This window comes from Globicephala melas, chromosome 1 (assembly GCF_963455315.2).
Source record: "Globicephala melas chromosome 1, mGloMel1.2, whole genome shotgun sequence".
Classification (NCBI taxonomy): Eukaryota; Metazoa; Chordata; class Mammalia; order Artiodactyla; family Delphinidae; genus Globicephala; species Globicephala melas.
In genome coordinates, this window is record NC_083314.1 from 2,811,282 (window position 1) to 2,831,671 (window position 20,390).

The 20,390-nt window shown below is 38.6% G+C and overlaps 1 long non-coding RNA gene across 1 annotated transcript; it reads left to right on the top strand.

The window, feature by feature from the left end:
* Positions 1 to 537: 537 nt before the first annotated feature.
* Positions 538 to 20,375, top strand: LOC115845964 (uncharacterized). The gene is made up of 3 exons (XR_009562797.1): positions 538 to 618; positions 10,138 to 10,364; positions 13,122 to 20,375. It is a non-coding gene; the product is annotated as an uncharacterized lncRNA (long non-coding RNA).
* Positions 20,376 to 20,390: the final 15 nt, after the last annotated feature.

Here is a 20,390-nt window from a genome sequence, read left to right on the forward strand (position 1 = left end):
TTTTGTGCTATGGGTCGCTGGAAAAAAAAAATCACTGAATTTGAGCAATAAAAGCAAAGTTCCAACTTTTAAAACTAAATTCCCAGGAAAGTCGGCACTGCGTTCTTACCGGAGTATTTACTGAATGAATGTGGCTGGTTAATACGTTCACGACTAAGGAGGAATTCAATGTAGAAAAATGTCTCTGGAGACTTTAATTGAAACGAGGTAGAGTTAGGTCCCAGTCCCCAGGATGACGGAGGAGGGATATCCATCAGCCTAAGGTTTCCAGAAAGTGTTCCCAAATGAGAAAACGCCTAATGAACCAAGTTCTTTAGGACAGAGTAATGTGATGTCGGGTGGGAGAAAGACTATTTCAAATGAAAAAAAAAAAAAAAATAGCAAGGAATGGTGACATAAATAGCCCAGCATTTTTGAAAAACCACAAGTTATTTGGTCTGATGATACCCAAAGGATGAGTAAGACTTAGCTAGGGAAAACGTGGAGGGAAGAGTATTTTAGGCAGAGAAAACAGTGTGTGGGAAGACCCTAGGGAAAGGAGGAACCAGAGGCACATTTGCAGACCTGAAGGGAAGCATTGTGGCTGGAGTATCCCGAGGAGCTGGAGAGGGAACGCAGGTCAGATTGGGTGGCTGGGAGGGGCTGTATCATGCAGTGACTTGTGGGCAAGTTAAAGACTGTATTTTGTCCTTAGTTCACAGAGAAGCTATTAAGGGTTTTACAGAGGGATGATATTTTTAAATGATCACATTGGGCACCATGTGGAGGACAGATTAGGAAGAGAGAAGCACGACCACAGAGAAAACAAAAGCGAGACTTTATTTGCCCAGGCAAGATACGACAGTGATTTGGGCTAGGTTTGTGGTCTTGGTGTTGAAGACAGACAGATATATGATAGGAATGACAAAATGTAAGAGGATTTGGGTGGCAAGCATCAATTTATTTTACAGCTATAGGGAAATACGGAATTTTAAGGTTTTAAGCTGGGATGTGACTTGATCTGACTGTTCTATGAGAACCATGTAGAAGACCAAAAGAGCAAAGGCAGTCTGGAGTTTTTAAAAATAAGTCAATGAGAAAGAGAAAGAGGGGATATGATGACAGAAAATATATTAAGAAGATAGAATATTCAGCTCTTGGTGAGTGACGAGTAGGAACAACGGAGGGTGGAATGTCAGATGAGCAGACCTCTGGCTGAGGTACTAGATGGAGGGTTGTGACTTTAACTGATGTAGAAACTGCAGGAGACAGGAGATTTGGGGAATAAATAATATATGAATTTCCAGATGTGCTCAGTTTGTAGTGGTACCTGGGGGACATCCCAGAACATGTAGAGATGGTTCTGGGGCTTGGGAGGAAGGTCTGGATGAGTCAGAGAGTCAGTCAGCAAGGTGTAGGTGGTATTTGAAGCCACAGGTTTGGATGATTGTTCTAGAAGCATATTTCAAAACAGTTAGGATTCTAAACCTCTTTTGTTGTTGTTGTTTTGCCCAATATGCTGGAAGCTTAAGGCATATGCCCCTCATCAGCAGCTCTTCCCTCCTGCCATGGTTTTGAGTGTGGCCGCAAGATCACCCCAGGGAATGTGAGGGGGACAGCAACACCACCAAAACTAAATAGACACATTTTTCATAGTCTCTATCTCACCCCCAAGTTATTGAGCCACTAATGTCGATACATAAATGCAGGCATCCCTGAACAACACCCAAACTGCCTGAAATAGTAGCCTCACACAGTGGGCTCTCAGAAAATCGTGTGCTGAAAACAGACCAGAACCACAGAAAATGCCAAGAGAGGTTAAGATAGAAAATGGTTGAAGGGGAGGAAGGAAAACTAGGAAAGATGATACCAAAGAAACCAAAAGAAGAGATAAAAACAAGATAAAAACTGTCAAAAATATGTGGGTGAATTTCACACTGTTTTTTTAGTGGGGTATAAGTTCTTTTTCTGTTATAGTATAGTTGGTTTATACCTTTGTGTTAGTTTCAGGTGTACAGCAAAATGATATTGAGTTATACAAGTGTGTATATATATATAATACATATATATTCTTTTTCAGATTCTTTTCCCTTATAGGTTATTACAAAATATTGAGTATAGTTCCCTGTGCTATATGGTAGGTCCTTGTTGGTTATCTATTTTATATATGCTAGTGTGTATATGTTAATTCCAAATTCCCAGTTTATCCCTACTCCCTTTCCTCCTTGGTAACCATAAGTTTGTTTTCTCTGTCAGTGAGTCTATTTGTTTTTTTTGTTTTTCTGCGGTACGTGGGCCTCTCACTGCTGTGGCCTCTCCCGTTGCGGAGCACAGGCTCCAGATGTGCAGGTTCAGTGGCCATGGCTCACGGGCCTAGCTGCTCCGTGGCATGTGGGTCCTCCCGGACCAGGGCACGAACCCGTGTCCCCTGCATCACCAGGCAGACTCTCAACCACTGCGCCACCAGGGAAGCCCTATTTCTGTTTTGTAAATAAGTTGATTTCTGTCATTTTTAGATTCCACATATAAGTGATATCATATGGTATTTGTCTTTCTCTGTCTGGCTTACTTCACTTAGTATGATAATCTCTAGGTCCATCCATGTTGCCGTAAATGACATTATTTCATTCTTTTTAATGGCTGAGTAATATTCCATTGTCTATATGTACCACATCTTGTTTATCCATTCCTCTGTTGATAGACATTTAGGTTGCTTCCACGTCTTGGCTACTGTAAATAGTGCTTCAGTGAACTTCAGTGCTTCAGTGAACATAGGGGTGCATGTATATTTTCGAATTATGGCTTTCTGTGGATATATGCCCAGGAGTGGGGTTGCTGGATCACTCTATTTTTAGCTTTTTAAGGAACTCTATACTGTTCTCCATAGTGGTTGTACCAATTTACATTCCGCCCAAGAGTGTAGGAGGGTTCCCTTCTCTCCACACCCTCTCTGGCATTTATTGTTTGTACACTTCTTAATGATGGCCATTCTGACCGGTGTGAGGTTGTACCTCATTGTAGTTTTGATTTGCATTTCTCTAATAATTAGCGACGCTGAGCATGTTTTCATGTGCCTATTGGCCATCTGTATGCCTCCTTTGAAGAAATGTGTATTTAGATCTTCTGCCCATACTCTATTTTAACTAATTATTATTTTTATTGAAGTATAGTTGATTTATAATGTTGCATTAGTTTCAGGTGTACAGCAAAGTGATTCAGTTATATATATTGTTTTTCAGAATGCTTTTGCATTATAGGTTATTACAAGACATTGAATACAGTTCCCTGTGCTATACAGTAGGTCCTTGTTGTTTATCTGTTACATATACAGTAGTTTGTATCTGTTAATCCCAACCTCCTAATTTATCCCTCTCCCCCGCAACTTTCCCCTTTGGTAACCATAAGTTTGTTTTCTATAATATGTCTGCAAGTCTATTTCTGTTTTATCACACTCTGTTTTAGTTGTCTCTCTCCCCTAATTTAAATAGATCTCAGGCTTTTGTCCACCAAAACTAATAATAAGCACTCGGGCAATCATCTCTGAGCTGTATCATAAATGAGGCAAATTTAGGATGAACCACGTTTCCCAGTAAGATAGCCTTCCTTGAACACCACCCCTTTACCCATCACTCAAAACAAACGTCAGAAAGCCAGGGAATGAGAATGATTTCACTCCAGGGATAACTTATGGGTAATAGTAAACCACTACCAAACATTTTTTAAAATGAAGTATTAGTAACAAATTGTGTAAGACAAACCCCACAAACAATCACGATATTACAATACACAAGTGTGGGGAGATGCTGAGACTGGGGATCGCTTAACTGGGCTGGGAGCTCGTTTGAACTTTTGTCTTCTGAGCACCTGGCATATGGCAGGCACTCAATAAATGTCCAACAAAGTAGAGCACATTGAATTTCCAAACTGAGGAACCGGAGTTTTCTTTACCTTCCGCTTTCAGGAATGCTTCTGATCTGGTATGTCTTCCCTCTGGCTGGCCACCACCTACTCGCTCTCAACACCTTTGCTTAGGCATCACCACCAAAAGCCTTCCTCCAGCCTCCGACCCCTCTCTTTCCCCCTGGATTGCCCCCTCCCCCACCATCATCTCGGGGCTGAGTTAGATGCCCCTTGTGCAAACTGCTAAGCAGTAGAGGTTCTCAAGGGAGAGCCATTTCACATCCCTCCTTTGTGACGTCTAGCGATGTCTGGAGACATTTTTGGCTGTCAAAATTTGGTAGGGAGGCAGTGCCCCTGGCATCTGTTGTGCAGAGGCCAGGGATGCTGCTAAACGTCTACAATGCACAGGACACTCCCCAGCAACTAAAAATTATCCAACTTAAAATGCCAGTAATACTACGGCAGAGAAGCCCTATGCTAAAACATTCTTTGTGTGTATCTGTCCTTATACTTACCATGTTGTATCATAGTTCTTTGTTTGTATCTATACTTTATACCCTTTAGAGAAAGAAACTTATCCACTTTATTCAAATTATCTGGCACCACAGATCACAATGTTGCACTTACAAACCAAGGGTCATGAATTAATTTGTTGCTGGAACCTTTTGTTTATTTCTAGTGTCTGGCCTCAAACCTAAAACGTGAATGACTGAATATATGCTAGTTAATTCTTGACTACTTCGAATTCATCTCTCATCTTCCAGCCCATTCACATGATTTGGAGAAATTTACCAGCTTGTTATCTTAGTATTTCAAATTAGAATCTGTTGTTGTGTGCGATGGGGAGTTTTTATGCCTTACAATTATGCATAAAATTTTAAAACTAAAGTTTTTCCAAGCATTAATCCTTGGGATACCATACCACTCACATTTCTCCATGATATAAAGTATCTCTTTCTTTTCTCCACTGGCTTCCATCTTTGCTAAGGCTCCCTAGGCATGGCAAAATAGGCTGCAGGACTTAACGGTAATTCTATTGCCCAACGGTTCTCACTGGAGACAGATTTTTGAAAGCCTCAAATCCATTTCCAAGTAGGACCCCTTGTTCTCCCTTATCTGCATTTTATTTACCTACTCCACGAACTGACAGAGGCTAGTTTGGTGTAATTTCCTTTTACAGAGAGCCGCTGATGCCTATTCCTCTGTTAGTTTTGTGTTTAAATGTTCAGTGGATTTGTTTTCTGTTCCTTTTTCAGCTGGTAACTTGTGAGGCCCCCTCAAGGGATAACATTAGCTCCTCTGAACAATCTGGACAAGAGATATCAACCCACCAGGCAGGGGATGCTGGTAGTGGGGCTCCTGGGAAATGAGCATGTGTCTGATTTCCCACGGAGCTCATCTAACGCTGTACCCCAAGGTATACATATTCCCCTCAACTCGGTGTCTCTACTGTTAAGGTTATATTTACTACTACTCTGTCTTTAAGAAAAGGGAGAACGCGGCACAGTAGCACAAACAAGGACTTTGGAGTCCAAAAGACCTGCCTTTGAGACTCAGCATTGTTATTTGTTTGGTTCTGTGACCAGGAACATTCTTAACCCCATTTTCCTTATCTGTAAGCAGGAGGTAATATCTACTTCAGATGCTTAAGGAATTAACACATGCAAATATTTAGCAAGGGATCTGACTTATACCAGGTATTCAATAAATTAGAGCCCCTCCTTTTCCCACTAACTTAGTTATAGATTATCACATAACAGTGAATTAGAGAGTTCAAGTATAAGAGCTACTCCGAAATCCTTTTTCTAATGACAGAGCAATGAGTGCATTGAATCACAGCAACAAATTTGATCTTCTGCATGAAAGACACAAAATGTAGTGAGAGCCACAGTGTGGCTTTTCTTCAGGGACTTCCTCTGTGGTCATAGAGCTCCGTGGACTCCTCTGATAAAGTATCCCCAGGCAGCTCTCCGTTGGATGGGCAACACACTAGGCTTCTATTATTCTCGATTTTCATGTGGCTGCCTCTTTTCTCTCAATCTCAAGGACCACAGATTCCAGCTGGTTAATACATTGCATACTGTGCAGTAGATGCTATTTTAAATTAAGGCACTATATGAGAACATGCAAGAAGCATATAAAACCCATTTGACTCTTTTGACATTTCCATACTTTTCTGCATAAATACTTAGAGGACACCTTCCAAATCTCCCCAGTGGTCCGTCACAGCTAATCTCAAGGGAAATACAAAACACAGCAGCCGAGTCCCGAGAAATACGATAAAAGCAAGTGACTCAAAACCTCAGGTGGCCCCATCCTGCATGTTTTCTTTTCCACAGGATTTTGTGCCTGGGTGATCACTTTTCCTTCAGTAAGGAGTAAATTGTATCTTAGCTGCTGCCCTTGCATATTCGGGACGCCACAGATCTTTGATTGCCGAGACATTGCGTGTTGCATACAGAGCTGGCTTTAATGACGTGTTCACGGGAAATTAATCTGCCTCGTCAGGGAATTGACACTCATCTCAGCTGCTCTGGAGACGGGAGTTGCTGATTTGTTTGCCAAGTGGATGGCTTCTCTGAGATCAGCATTCAAATGCTGCATTGTTAGTAATAATAATATGCTAAAGCTCTTCTAACACTCAAATATGTTTCTCCTAAAGCCTGACAAATGCTTTCAATCTTCGATGGTCTGTATTTTAAGTAGGATCTTAGCTCTGGGAACTTAAAAACTTTGTTTTCATGATGGCAACTTAGACCTGTCTTCTCAGTTGATCTCATACCATTTTTACATAAATTAAATGCCTAAAACTCATTTAAGAGGAAAACATTCGGAGGCCCTTTGCATTCCTGTATCCACTCTTGTGAGTTTCTCTGTCAAAAAACATTGACTGTTTCTCAAATATCACTAAGAACATGTAGATTTAAAAAGATAATGAATGAGCCAAGTTGAGGAAATCCCTACTATCCTTTGTGCTCAATTCCCAAAGTAAGAGACGATTGTATGTTTGGATTTGTAACAAACAGACACGACTTGTAAACGTTTAGACATTTGCTTATGGCAGTATGTGTGTGTGAAAACAAATGTCGCAAGTCCAATTCTTAGCCCACAACTCAAAGGCATACGAAGTAGAACTTCCTTTCCTTCTCTGTCACTGAATTCACTTTCTATTTTTAACCTCAGTTGTCCTCAGTTTTCATTTTGGTTCTAGTTCTTTAAGAGGAGATCAAAGGTTGAGGGTGGGGGAGGTCTGATCTGTTCACTGGTTTTAAAATTGCTTATCCACTGTATTATGTATCCACTGTCACATCCTCATGCCCTCTGGTCCTTCATCCAGGACTCGTATTGTCCCTTTTAAGGCTGTAAGGCTGACTTGCATTGTCCCTCATTCCTAACCTCAAGGCCTGGTGGGCTTTTGCCCTTGCCATTTTGGTGCCTCTCCTTAGGGCATAAGCATCATTTTCTTGCTCCCAGATAACACTAGCCATGGGAATTCTGTGGAATTAACACCCTGTTAACTTGTAGGTCACCCTTGAGCGTGTGTATGACTGCCCTTGCTCTGTCTTTTGTAGCAGGCTGTAGGGGCATAGTTTCTGCTCCTGTTGGCTCTGCAAAACTACCTAGGATTCTGCATTTCTGCAATGGGTGTTGGACTCGCACCAAATGGAGAGAGCAGTTTCTCACAAATCCAGCAGTTTACTCTCTCCTGGCTTCCTTCTAACGAGCTTCCCACACCAATCTGGGAGAAGCAAAATTTGTCTCTAGACAGGGAACCCTCCTCTGAGTTTTTCAGAGGTGTTTTGAATCTGTTGTTTGGGCCACACCTCCCCTGGAGGCTTTTGCTTTCGGCAATAAAAAGGTAGAGATGGCTCTTTTTCCCTCCACTTGTATTATATTAAATCTCTTCCCTAAGGCATTGAGAGCTTAATGGCCTGAGTACTCAAATTGGAGAAAGGTTAAGTAGTAAAAGGAAACACAGGTATAAAACCTTGGTTCATATTTCCGAATATTGTCACACTTCACTAAATATTACTGTTTTAACTATGTGTCATGCTAAGTATTAAAACTTTAAGAGAGCTTTATATTTTATAGAACACCTTATTTTTAGCATATATATGATCCAGCAATCCCACTCCTGGGTATATATCCAAAAACAAAAACACTAATTCAAAAACATACATGCACCCCAATGTTCATAGCAGCATTGTTTACAATAGCCAAAATATGGAAGCAACCCAAGTGTCCATTAACAGATGAATGGATAAGGGAGATGTGGTGCACACACACACACACACACACACACACGTGCACACACAATGGAATATTAGTCATAGCTAGTGGGAAGCAGCTGTATTGCATGGGGAGATCAGCTGGTGCTTTGTGACCACCTAGAGGGGTGGGATGGGGGGGTGGGAGGGAGACGTAAGAGGGAGCGGATATGGGGAAATATGTTTATGTAAAGCTGATTCACTTTGTTATACGGCAGAAGAAATTTTGACCTTTGCAACAACGTTGATGGACCCAGAGAGTATTATGCTTAGTGAAATAAGTCAGAGGAAGACAAATATTGTTTCATCACTTACATATGGAAACTAAAAAATAAAACAAACAAATGTATATAACAAAATGATACATAAAGAAAACAAATTAGTCGATACCAGGGAGGAGAGGGAAGAGGGGATGGGCAAATAGGGGTAAGAAATTAAGAGATACAAGCTACTGTGTACAAAATAAACAACAAGACTATATTGTACAGCACAGGGAAATACAGTCATTATTTTGTAGTAACTTTAAATGGAGTATAATCTATAAAAATATTGAATCACTATGCTGTATAGCTGAAACTAATATAATGTTGTAAATCAACTACACTTCAATTAAAAATAAAGAAAACACAAAGCATAGAGTGAGGTACCCTAAGGAAGCACAGACATCTAAAAAAAGTCAGTATTTAGATACCTATAGGTAAAGGGAATCCTAAATATATATGTGTCTTAGGTCTTTATTCCAAATGACCTTGAAATTTTCTGACTCTGAAAATCAATTTTCCCAAATTAGGTCTCTTGAAAACGAGTCTCTGCAAATAACAAGCAGAAAGATGAAGAAGAAATAAAAGGATAGAAATCGGCCAAAGACCAAATTATATTTGGTTGCTTAGATTTCAGCACTGATTTTACTTTATTTTTCCAACTATGGTAAATATCATGAGACCCTATCAACCTTACAAGCACGTAGAATGCCTTTTTATATCCTGTTTTCTCTGATTTTATATTCTATAACCATCTTCATCAACTGCCCTTTGCCAAATGTTTGTTCCTCTTAGGATCCTTCCTTCCTCAGGCTAAGTTAGTTATCTCTTTCCTTAGGCTTTCCAAGTACCTTGTCTCACTGTTAGAATGAATCACAAGTTGCATTTATTTCAATAGATGTCAATTTTCTCTTTTTCTCTACTATAGACTGTTTATAAATTTTTACTGTTTTTTTTACTTTTGTATCACTGATGCCCAGCATAGCATTTGGATGTTCATTAAATGTTAAGTGTGGCAGAAAAGGCAGGTAAAGAGTAAACTGTGTCCTGGTAGAGCTGGGCCTTAAAGTTCATTCATTCATTCAATTAGTGAATCAGTCATCCAAAAATACTCCTTGAGCACCTACTATACGCTAAGCACTGCCTAGGCATTAGCTGTAGTACAGTGAACAGAAGAGAAAAATTCCCCATTCAGCTTACTTTCTAATAGAGGATGAAGACAATAAAAAAATAAATAGAGAAAATATTAGGTTGTGATCAGTGATCTGAAGGAAATAAAGCAAAGTAGAGAAAGAGAGGGACCCCAGATTGGGAGGATATTGTCTTTTACAGAGAGCAGTTCCAAAAGGTCTGACCACCTCAAATAAGGTTATATTTGGGCAAAGATCTAAAAGGATGTGTGAAACAGATGATGCAGATATTAGGGCTGGAGGAGAGGAGAGACCGTTCCATGCAGAGGAAACAATAAATGCAAAGGTTCTGAGACAAAATGGTACCCACTGTGTTTAAGCAACAGTACTGAGGCAGTGTAGGCAAAGAAGGCGGATGGTAGCTAACTAGGTCTGAAAAGTCTTTTATGCAGGTATTTTTAGTCTATGACAAAGGTTTTGGATTTTATTCTAAGTGTCATGGGATTTCATTAGAAGGTTTTGGAACGTAAGATTGATATGATATTAAATCATGATTGACATGACTTTAGTGTTTAAAGTATCACTCTGAACACTGTGTAGAAAAGCCTGTATGGGAGCAGCGGTGACTGCGGGACCACTGGCTAGGAGGCTACTGCGACAGTGCAGGAGAGAGCTGCTGAGGGCTTAGACCCAGGCTGTGAGAAGTGGGCTGATTCTGGATTCATCTAGAAGACAGAGAACAAAGGATTTCCTAATGGAATGGAATGGATGGTGAGATGTACATCTGAAGTAAAGACTCCTTTGGGATTTGGGGCTTGACAAACTTGGTAAGTGGCCCTGCTCCATCCTATGTAGAGAACAGTGAGGGAAGAGCTAGTTTGGGGGTGTAAGGAAGGGAGCAGATGAATCAAGAGCTCTGCTCTAGACATTGTTGGGGAGGAAAAGCTTTCCTTGACCCTCTAAGCGTCTGGGTTGGGTCTGAAAATTAAACTGACAAAGACAGATTCACAGGAGAAAAACATGTACATTGTATTACATTTTTATGTATATGGGAGTTTTCACAAGACAATGAAGACCTGAAGAAGTGACCACAGCAGGAAGTTTTTATACCTTCCAAACAAACAATCCATTTGTGAAGAATTGACGAGACTAAGGCATTTGGTTGAGGGGTAGTAAGTGGTGAAGTGGTAGCTAGGAAGATGAAGGTTAGTTTAACAAGGTTTGCTAATCTTGTGAAAGCAAGATTTTTCAGCCCGCGATTCCCTGTCTCTGGTGATAAGAATGTGTTCCCTCTTCCAGATACAGGGACGGTATCTTTCACGTAGGAGTTTCATGACCTGTTTCAGAGAAGAGGAGAGGGGGGAACAGGTCAGAGTGCCCTTCCTGCTTCTGCCTTTTAGAAAATTCCTGCGGTTTATGGTATTTAATATGTCAAGATGCCCTATTTGGGGTAGCATGTCCTGAGTCCTATCAACATGTTTACTGTGAGGTGTCTATTTGACATACAGGAGGAAGTGTGGAGTAGGTGGTAAAAATGAGAGTCAGCAGTGTAGGGGAGAATGTGACACTGGGGATGTGAATCTGGAAGTCAAGAAAATGGGTGAGATTAGAGAGAGAGAGAGAGAGAGAGGGAGGGAGTGGGGAGAGAGGGAGGGAGGGGGAGGGAGAGAGGGAGGGAAAGGGAGAGAAAGAGAGAAAGGGAGAGAGAGAGAGAAAGGGAGAGAGAGAGAGAAAGGGATCCGAGGATTGAGGCCTGGGCACTTCAAAGTTTAGTCAAAATTAGTCGAAGAGAAGAGGATGGAGAAAAAGAAAAAGTGTTGCTACTCTATCTCTGAAGTCCAGGTAGCCAAAGTATGTCAGAGTTTGTAGGTGGTGGTCAGCTGTGTCACACGAGGCTGAAAGGCAGGATAGGATAAGGACTGAGAATTACGGATTGACTTTGGCAATAACGTGGCCATTGAAGACACTAACAGTCAGTTTCAACAGAGTAGTGGGGACTAAAGTCATTGGAGTGTGTTCAGGAGAATTGAAGGAGCAGTGGAAACAGTAAGTATGCACAGTTCTTTATAGGAGATTTACTATAAAAGGAGTAGATAAATAAGGTGCCGCTAGACATAGATTTGGGTCAAGCGAAAGATTATTATATTTTTAAGTTTTAATCTTGAAATGACAGTTGATGCCTAAGATGCTGCGAAAGTATTGCAGAGATCCCGTGTTCCCTTCACCCAGCCTCACGGTAATATTAAAGGGTTTAAAATAAGATGTATCACATTTTTGTGTTCCTGTGAGAATTATCCAGTGTATCGGGGAAAATGGATGATATAGGATAAATGGAGGTAATTGTATCTGTAAAGCCCTTTAGTAGGTGAAGGGATAAGATCTAGTACACAAGTGGAAAAGTTGGACTCAACTATGGTAAATATCATGAGACCCTATCAACCTTACAAGCACGTAGAATGCCTTTTTATATCCCGTTTTCTCTGATTTTATATTCTATAACCATCTTCATCAACTGCCCTTTGCCAAATGTTTGTTCCTCTTAGGATCCTTCCTTCCTCAGGCTAAGTTAGTTATCTCTTTCCTTAGGCTTTCCAAGTGCCTTGTCTCACTGTTAGAATGAATCACAAGTTGCATTTATTTCAATAGATGTCAGTTTTCTCTTTTTCTCTACTATAGACTGTTTATAAATTTTTACTGTTTTTTTTACTTTTGTATCACTGATGCCCAGCATAGCATTGGATGTTCATTAAATGTTAAGTGTGGGGGAAAAGGCAGGTAAAGAGTAAACTGTGTACATATTTATTACATATTTATTGGTGGGAACGTGTATGAATTTATCAGATTGCTTCTGTTTTGTCCTGAAATAAGAAGTGGAACATGTGAAGATATGATGAGGTGTTGCTTGGTTGGAGATAATGGGAAGGAGTCACCTAGAAGAGGGCCAATCTCTGGACTAAGAAAATGCAGTAGGATCACGATTAACCCTAAGGCCTCTGTAGGGTTTGTGGTCATCATATGAAAGTGAGACTAATCAGTCTCATAGTTTGTTTTTCTTCAGTTATATTCAATTGTTCGGCTGAAGGTGAAGAACAAACAGAGAGTTGAATTTTAGCCAGGGTTGGCGTTTCAACCAGAAAGTAGGACAAAGAGAGACAGGGGTAAGATAATCAGAGATGTGCTTTAAGGAGTGATTTCTATGATGGATCACGGAATCTAAACTGAGTAAGGAAGGAAGAGAGGATATAAGGTAAAGAATGGTCAATGGCCTGGAAATCCCAGCAGAGTCAAACGTGTTTGGAGTTTAGATACTGGAGTGAATGTGCTTGAAGCACAGGCAGTAGAAGTCAGAGAGGGGAATGCCTGGAGATTGTGGAACCAGTGCAGATGTTGGATCATAAGCACGGAAGGAAAAATCTGAGGTGAAGAGTCACCAAGGTTATGATAGTGGTAGTTTTGGAGAGAGCAGCCATAAATCAGATCGTAAAAGATTTGAGGAGAGTGGGGGAGGGACCCAGACATCTGTGCATGACAAGCCAGAACCACCAGCCCATACGACGCTTTTGTTTTTCTTTTTCTTTGTTTAGAAAAAAACAAACACCCCAGCACCCCTTCTGGACAGACACTGCCATGCAGAAGGTCAACTTGGAAGTGAATGGTTCCTTTGAACCCCTTAGAAACAGGAACCTCACTCAACAGGATGCATCCCTGAGCCAGGGCTTCTGGCTTAGCAAGAAGAGGTCCGGTGTTCCCGTCAGATTGGAAGTTACTGTGCAGGCACTCCTGTGCCCCTGCACAATCTGGCTGGAGTAGATGACGAAAACTCAAAGTCTCTGGGCATTTTGCGGAAAAAGGAAGAAGCAACCTTCCAGAAGCAGCGACTAAGAATAAGAACACTAACTCCCTTCCCCCAACTCAACTGTATGTGAGTGTGAAAGGAAAGGAATCATTTTCTGTGGAATCAGTATCCTCAGGGAGTATCCACGCTCTAGTAGAAGAAGGTAAAGATACTTTCACAGACCCATCGTGATGAGCATATAGGGATTTTACCCGTGAAAAGTAATGTGTCTCATAGGCACAATGGAGGGGTCTGAGGATGAGACTGAATCTTGGGCTTCTTGTGAAGATTAAAATAATTTTGGATGAAGAGAATAATAGGATTAATCCTGATTGCATCTTGAGATGAGATGAATAATCAATTCTAATTATTACCTCCTTTCATCAAGAATTCTGGGACTTCCTTGGTGGTGCAGTGGTTAAGAATCCGCCTGCCAATGCAGGGGACACGGGTTTGAGCCCTGGTCTGGGAAGATCCCACATGCCACGGAGCAACTAAGCCTATGCGCCACAAATACTGAGCCTGCGCTCTAGAACCTGTGAGCCACAACTACTGAGCCCACGTGCTGCAACTACTGAAGCCCGCGTGCCGAGAGCCTGTGCTCTGCAACAAGAGAAGCTACCGCAAAGAGAAGCCCGCGCACCGCAACGAAGAGTAGCCCCCGCTCATTGCAACTAGAGAAAGCCTGCATGCAGCAACAAAGACCCAATGCAGCCAAAAATAAATAAATAAATTTAAAAGAAAAAGAATTCTGTGGCATTCTTGATGAAGTGGAAATGCCGGTGGAGTGAAAATGTGATTGACCCAAATGGGCTACCTTTGCCCACTTTTGCCTGATTTGGCTGAGTTTAGTGTGGAAGCTACAAGAGGGACTTACACAGAGAATTAAGGGTACACCAGAATATGAATCACTACTACCCTTAAAAAAAAGCTCATTTATTCTGAATAAATTGATATAGAATTTGTCTTATTTTGATCTGAGCTGAACGAGAGCTTACTATTTTATGCTATTTGAAGATAAGGTTTCCTCAGCAAATTATTAATACAAACGATATTGCAGATGTTTAACTTACTTAGAAGTACTCTTTCCATGACATTTACACATAAATGTGTTAAACTGATACTGTTAATTACAAATGAGTCATTTAATGTGTTATAAATATATATATGAGTGCATTTTCACACAGTAAAACCCTACTTACGATAAATACTCCCCCAAAGTATGCCTCTGTAAATATAAAAATGCATGCTTATTCTCGCTGGAAGTGTTTTCAATTTTGTCTCAACAACAGAAATCTTAATTTTCTGCCCAGTTTTACAATCGAAGATAGCTAGTAGCATCTAGTCCTGCTTCCTTTCTTACTTAATTCTAATGAACCCCTAAATCTTTAATTTAGTAATGGCCTATTAACCTATAAGTTACCTCCAGACCTCTTCAAAGAAGTACACAGCTTGGAGTAGTATCAAAAAACCCTACAATGGAAATTAGCCCTGATTCTGCTATTAACTAACTATCAAACCTCCACGAAATCACTTTACTTCATAAAACATCAGTTACTTACAGAGATTGAACCAGACGAACTTTTGAAGTTCCTGTCAACTCTGAAGTCCATGACCATTATTAAGTCTTAAATTAACAATGACCCAACTTTTCAAATGTGGTGTGTAGAGAAAGACTCCCTAAATTTAATAACTGAAATTCATAAGCATCTATTTATTTATTTAACGTCATGTCAATAATGCTTACTAAAAAGTGGATGATACAGAAAGACCATACCATATTCTATATCAAACAGAACTTTTAAAATAACATTTTTCTAGAGATTGTCATACTAAGTGAAGTAAGTTAGAGAAAGACAAATATCATAGGGTATCATTTATATGTGGAATCTAAAATAATGAGACAAATGAACTTATTTACAAAACAGAAATAGACTCATAGACATAGAAAACAAACTTAAGGCTACCAAAATGGAAAGGGGGGGAGGAATAAACTAGGAATTTGGGATTAACAGATACAAACTACCATGTATAAAACAGATAAACAACAAGGACCTACTGTATACCACAGGGAACTATATTCCACATCTTGTAATAACCTATAATGGAAAAGAATCTGAAAAATTATATATAACTGAATCACTTTGCTGTATACCTAAAAAACTGTAAATCAACTATATTTCCATAAAAAAAATCTTTCTAATTGAAAAATAAAGGCATATTGGCTATTGAAAAGTTGCAAAATAAAACTAAAGACAACAAAAATTTCACTACCAATCCCCATAATCATTATTTTTTATATGCATGCTTCTTGTCTCCTTTCTATGAGTACATATTAATAAACTATTATGCAAATGAACATACAGATTTATAAATTATTTTATTTCCCTCATAATAGTGTCATTAAAAGTATGTATTTCTAAAAGATAATTTTAACCTTTACCTCTAGTCATGATGGAGCAACTGTTACCAGATTTGCCTGATAGGAAATGATTGGAAAACTGGACTAATTCTAAAAAATTAATAAACAGAAACCTCAATTAAATAGAGTTGGGAGACCAGAGGGGAAGCTCTCACACTCTGTGACAAGAGCAGAGCCTAACAGGAAGAAGAAAGACTCCTTACTTGCAAAAACTCAGCCAATGAAAATCCATGGACTACTTGTTTACTGTAGCCCTCCCGACTTTCTTCTTCTCTCTACAAAATCAATCTCCTTAACCTTGTCATGTGGGGGCTTGCAGGTGGCTCACCATGTTTGCAGATCCCAAATTGCAATTCTCTGCTGATCTCGAATAAAGCCATCTTTGCTGGAAAAATATCTGACAGTCTAATTGTTTCAGGTCAACAATATGAAACAATCGTTTACAGGCATTGAACAACAAGCAGCCCAAGTGTGTGATTACTAAGATGGGAGGAAAAACAAGCCCTAATATTACCCTGGCTTTCTGGCTGGAGGCACTTTCCAGTGCAATGCAAGGAAGCATGATCTAAGCAGAGCACGTTGCATATAGCAGAGTAATGAGCGTGTGGGGAGGCCAACATGGCTGGCATTTAAAAGGCAGAGCACCAGAAAGGAAAGCAGTACATAAAAAGGAAATTCCAAAATCACATGGAGGAAACTCTTGAGTCTGTGGCCAAATACTAAATAGAGGTTTTAAAAAGGTAAACCTAATAGGGCTAAACTATCTTTACAGACTACTATAGAACCTTCCTAATAGAGCCTAAAAATAAGCCTCAAAAAATTTGGGTGACCCACAATAAGTTACCTGCCTACCAAACAAACAAAACCTATCTAGATCTTTAAAAGAGAATAACATACAGATCTCCAACAATATAACATTCATAATGTCAACCATCTAATCCAAAACTGCTAGACATGTGAGAAAAATCAGTCACTAGAAACAGACCCAAGTATAATGAAAGGAATGTTTATATATTTCGAGGATTTAAAAGAAATTTAACATAATTAGGAGGAAAATGAAAGATTTAAAATAACCAAATGAAACTTTTAGAGCTGAAAAAAAAAATAATCTGAAGTAAAAAATATTCTGGATGGGATTACTAGGAAATTAGACATTTCAAAAGAAAAGATCAGTTAACTTAAAGACTTTATAATAGAAATTATCCAAACTGAAGTGTGGTGGGGAAAAAACTGGAAAATATAACTAATAGAGTGTTGGTAGGCTCTGGAACAATATCAAGTGTTCTAACATATGTTGCTTCCCATATCAGGAATAAAAGATAGGACATCACTACAGATACTATGGACATGTAAAGATAAGAGATTTTATGACCAAATTTATGCCAATAAATTTGACAACTTAGATAAAATAAATGGATTTCTTGAAGGATACAAATTACCCAAACTGGAAGATTAAAAATTCTGACTAGCTTCATACCTAAGAAAAAAAATTGAATTCATAATATAAACCCTCTCAAAAATAACTTCTGGTCCAGGTTGGAATCACTGGTGAATTTATCAAACATTTAAGTAATAAATTATACAAATTTTTCTGCAACCCTTTCAGTGAGTAGAGGAGAAGGAAACATTTCTCAACCCTATATATCCCAGTATTAAAACCAGAGAAATATATTAAAAGAAAAGAAAATTAGAGGTCAACATCCTTCCTGAACACAGTTGCATAAATCTTTAATAAAATATTAGCAATACAATTTATGGTATCAAGACCAGATGGAATTTATCCCATTAATGCAATATTAACATTAAAAAAAATAGGGCTTCCCTGGTGGCGCAGTGGTTGAGGGTCCACCTGCCAATGCAGGGGACGTGGGTTCGTGCCCCGGTCCGGGAAGATCCCACATGCCATGGAGCAGCTGGGCTCGTGAGCCATGGCCACTGAGCCTGCGCATCCGGAGCCTGTGCTCCGCAACGGGAGAGGCCACAACAGTGAGAGGCCTGCGTACCACCAAAAAAAAAAAAAAAAATCATCAATAATTAATGTATTTTATCACCTTATCAGAATAAAGGCAAAATATAAATGAATAAATAAAAACAAACAAAAATTAATGTAATTCTTTACATTTAACAGACTGAACAGGAAACAACCATCTCAATGGATATAGGGGCATTTGACAAAATTTAACATCCATTTAAGATAATATCTCTTGGTAAACTAGATAAAGAAAGGAATTACATCAACCTCATAAGGAGTGTCTATAAAAATCAAGAGACAACCCATATTTAAAGATGAAACTCTAATATTAAGAAAAATAAGAATGCTGTCCCTCACAACTGCTATTTAACATTGCACTGGATGCCCTTGAACAGTAAGACAAGAAAAAGAAAAAGCTTTCAGACTGGAAAGAAAGTAATATAACTCTCATTATTTATATATAGCATGATCATGTATGTAGAAAATCTGCATAAGGGCTATTGTAACTAATTGTAACTAATAGCTGAATTTTGCAAGGTCACAGCATATATGGTCAATAAACAAAAGCCAGTTTTTCTGTATCCTATCAACAAATAAAAAATTAAATGCATACAATAATTCCATGTACAATAGAGTCAAAAACATACAATTCTCAATGATAAATTAAGAAAGAAGTATAAGAACTCTACACTGAAAACTATAAAACACTGCTGAGAGGAGTTAAAGAAATCCTAAAGAAGTGGCAAGCTGTATCATGGTTAGACATTGGGAGATTATATTATTAAGGTACAGTTTCTCCAAATTCATCCTTAGATTCAATATAATTTCAGGGTTTTTTTGGTTTTTGTTTTTGTAGAATCAACTGGAAGGACCTCAAATAGCTTAAACAATTTTTAAAGAGAAAAGGAACATATTTGGAGGATTTACACTTCTAATTTTATGATTTATAATAAAGTTACAGTAATCAAAACAGTATGGTATTGGTGTAAGATAAAGTATAGCTCAATGGATCAGAGTAGAGAGTACCAAAATAAATTGATACTTATATTGATTTTAACAAAGTTGCCAAGGTAATTTAATGGAGAAAAGAATAGGTCTTTTCAACAAATTAAGCTGGAACAACTACTAATTCACATGAGAAAAAATATTTGGCCCTTACCTCATGCCTTCACAAAACTAACTAGAATAGACCACAGACCTCAATGTGAAAGCTGAAACCATAAAACTTTTAAAAAGAAACATAGGATAAAATCTTTATAATTTTGGAGTAGGCACAGATTTCTTGGGACACAAAATGATTACTATAAAATTAAAAAAATGATAAATTGGTCATCATCACAATGAAAAACTTTTCCTTTTAGAAAGACACTGTTAAGACAAGGATAATACAAATCATAGACCAGAAGAAAACATTTATAGTAGATATAGCTCAAAAAGGACTTAAATTGAGACTATAGAGAGAACTCTTACAACTCAATAATAAGAAAACAAACAACCAAATTAATAAAATTTATCAAATGAGATACTACTACATATATAATGTTATTTAAAGAACTATCCTTTGTATGTAGAGTGACCAGACACAATTTCCCTGAGATCTTACAAGTTACTATTTGTTGCTGTTTTTTTAAATATCCTGGTTTTAATAAATAATATGACAATCCTAATTATAACATTTTTAAAACTTTTTTAGAACATGATGGTCTATTGTTTCTCTTTAAAATAGTTCAGTATATACAGTATGTATAGATGTATAAGTTTTCTTTAATCTGTACCCTAGCTGAGGATCTGTATAAGTTGTTAGCATATAAAGTACCCTAATTCAGAATCGACACAACAAGGTGCATAGTTTGCTCTTGGCAATCAGGAATCCACAACACAGAGGAGTCTAGGGCAACTGTTTTAAATATGAATGACTGAATGAGAAGCCTTGTTAATTAAAGGATATTAGAAATAATTGGTCAACTGAGAAGTATTCAAGACATGTCATTGCCTGGGAAGATTGTGTGGGTATCTACATCTTTGCATGAAAAAAATATAAGAATAGCAAGTTCAGCAACCTAGTACCTTTAGAGAAAACTGGTTTTGGCTCCTTCCACCGAAGAGAGGATGAACAAGAAAAGGTCCACTGGTCCTGCCAGAAGCATCATGTTGCTTCCACCTTGGAGTAACCTTTGTTGCCAAGTGCTTATTGGAATTCTTGAAAAGCCAGAAAGCAGAGGGCTTTGCCCATCTCCTGGAACTGGCCTTATGATTGTTTGGGGGGCTGTTTACTAATAAATGTTTGCATTCATAGCAAGTTTATCCTTAGACTTTGGATTTATAACATCATAACAGGTGGTAAGGGTGTGGGCAAGGGGGCACATGCTCCCTGCTTGCTTCCAATTATCACAGGCTACCAACATTTATCAAAGGACCTGCAACTGTGAAAGGTCAAATTAGCTTCGGGTTTTCAACATGAGATTTTTTCAAATTCTATCAAATTCTTGAAAAGGAATAGATATGTGTATATGTATAACTGAATCACTTTGCTATACACCTGAAACTAATACAACATTGTTAATCAACTATACTCCAATACAAACTAAAAATTTTTTTAAAAATCTAAAAAACCCAAGATTAAA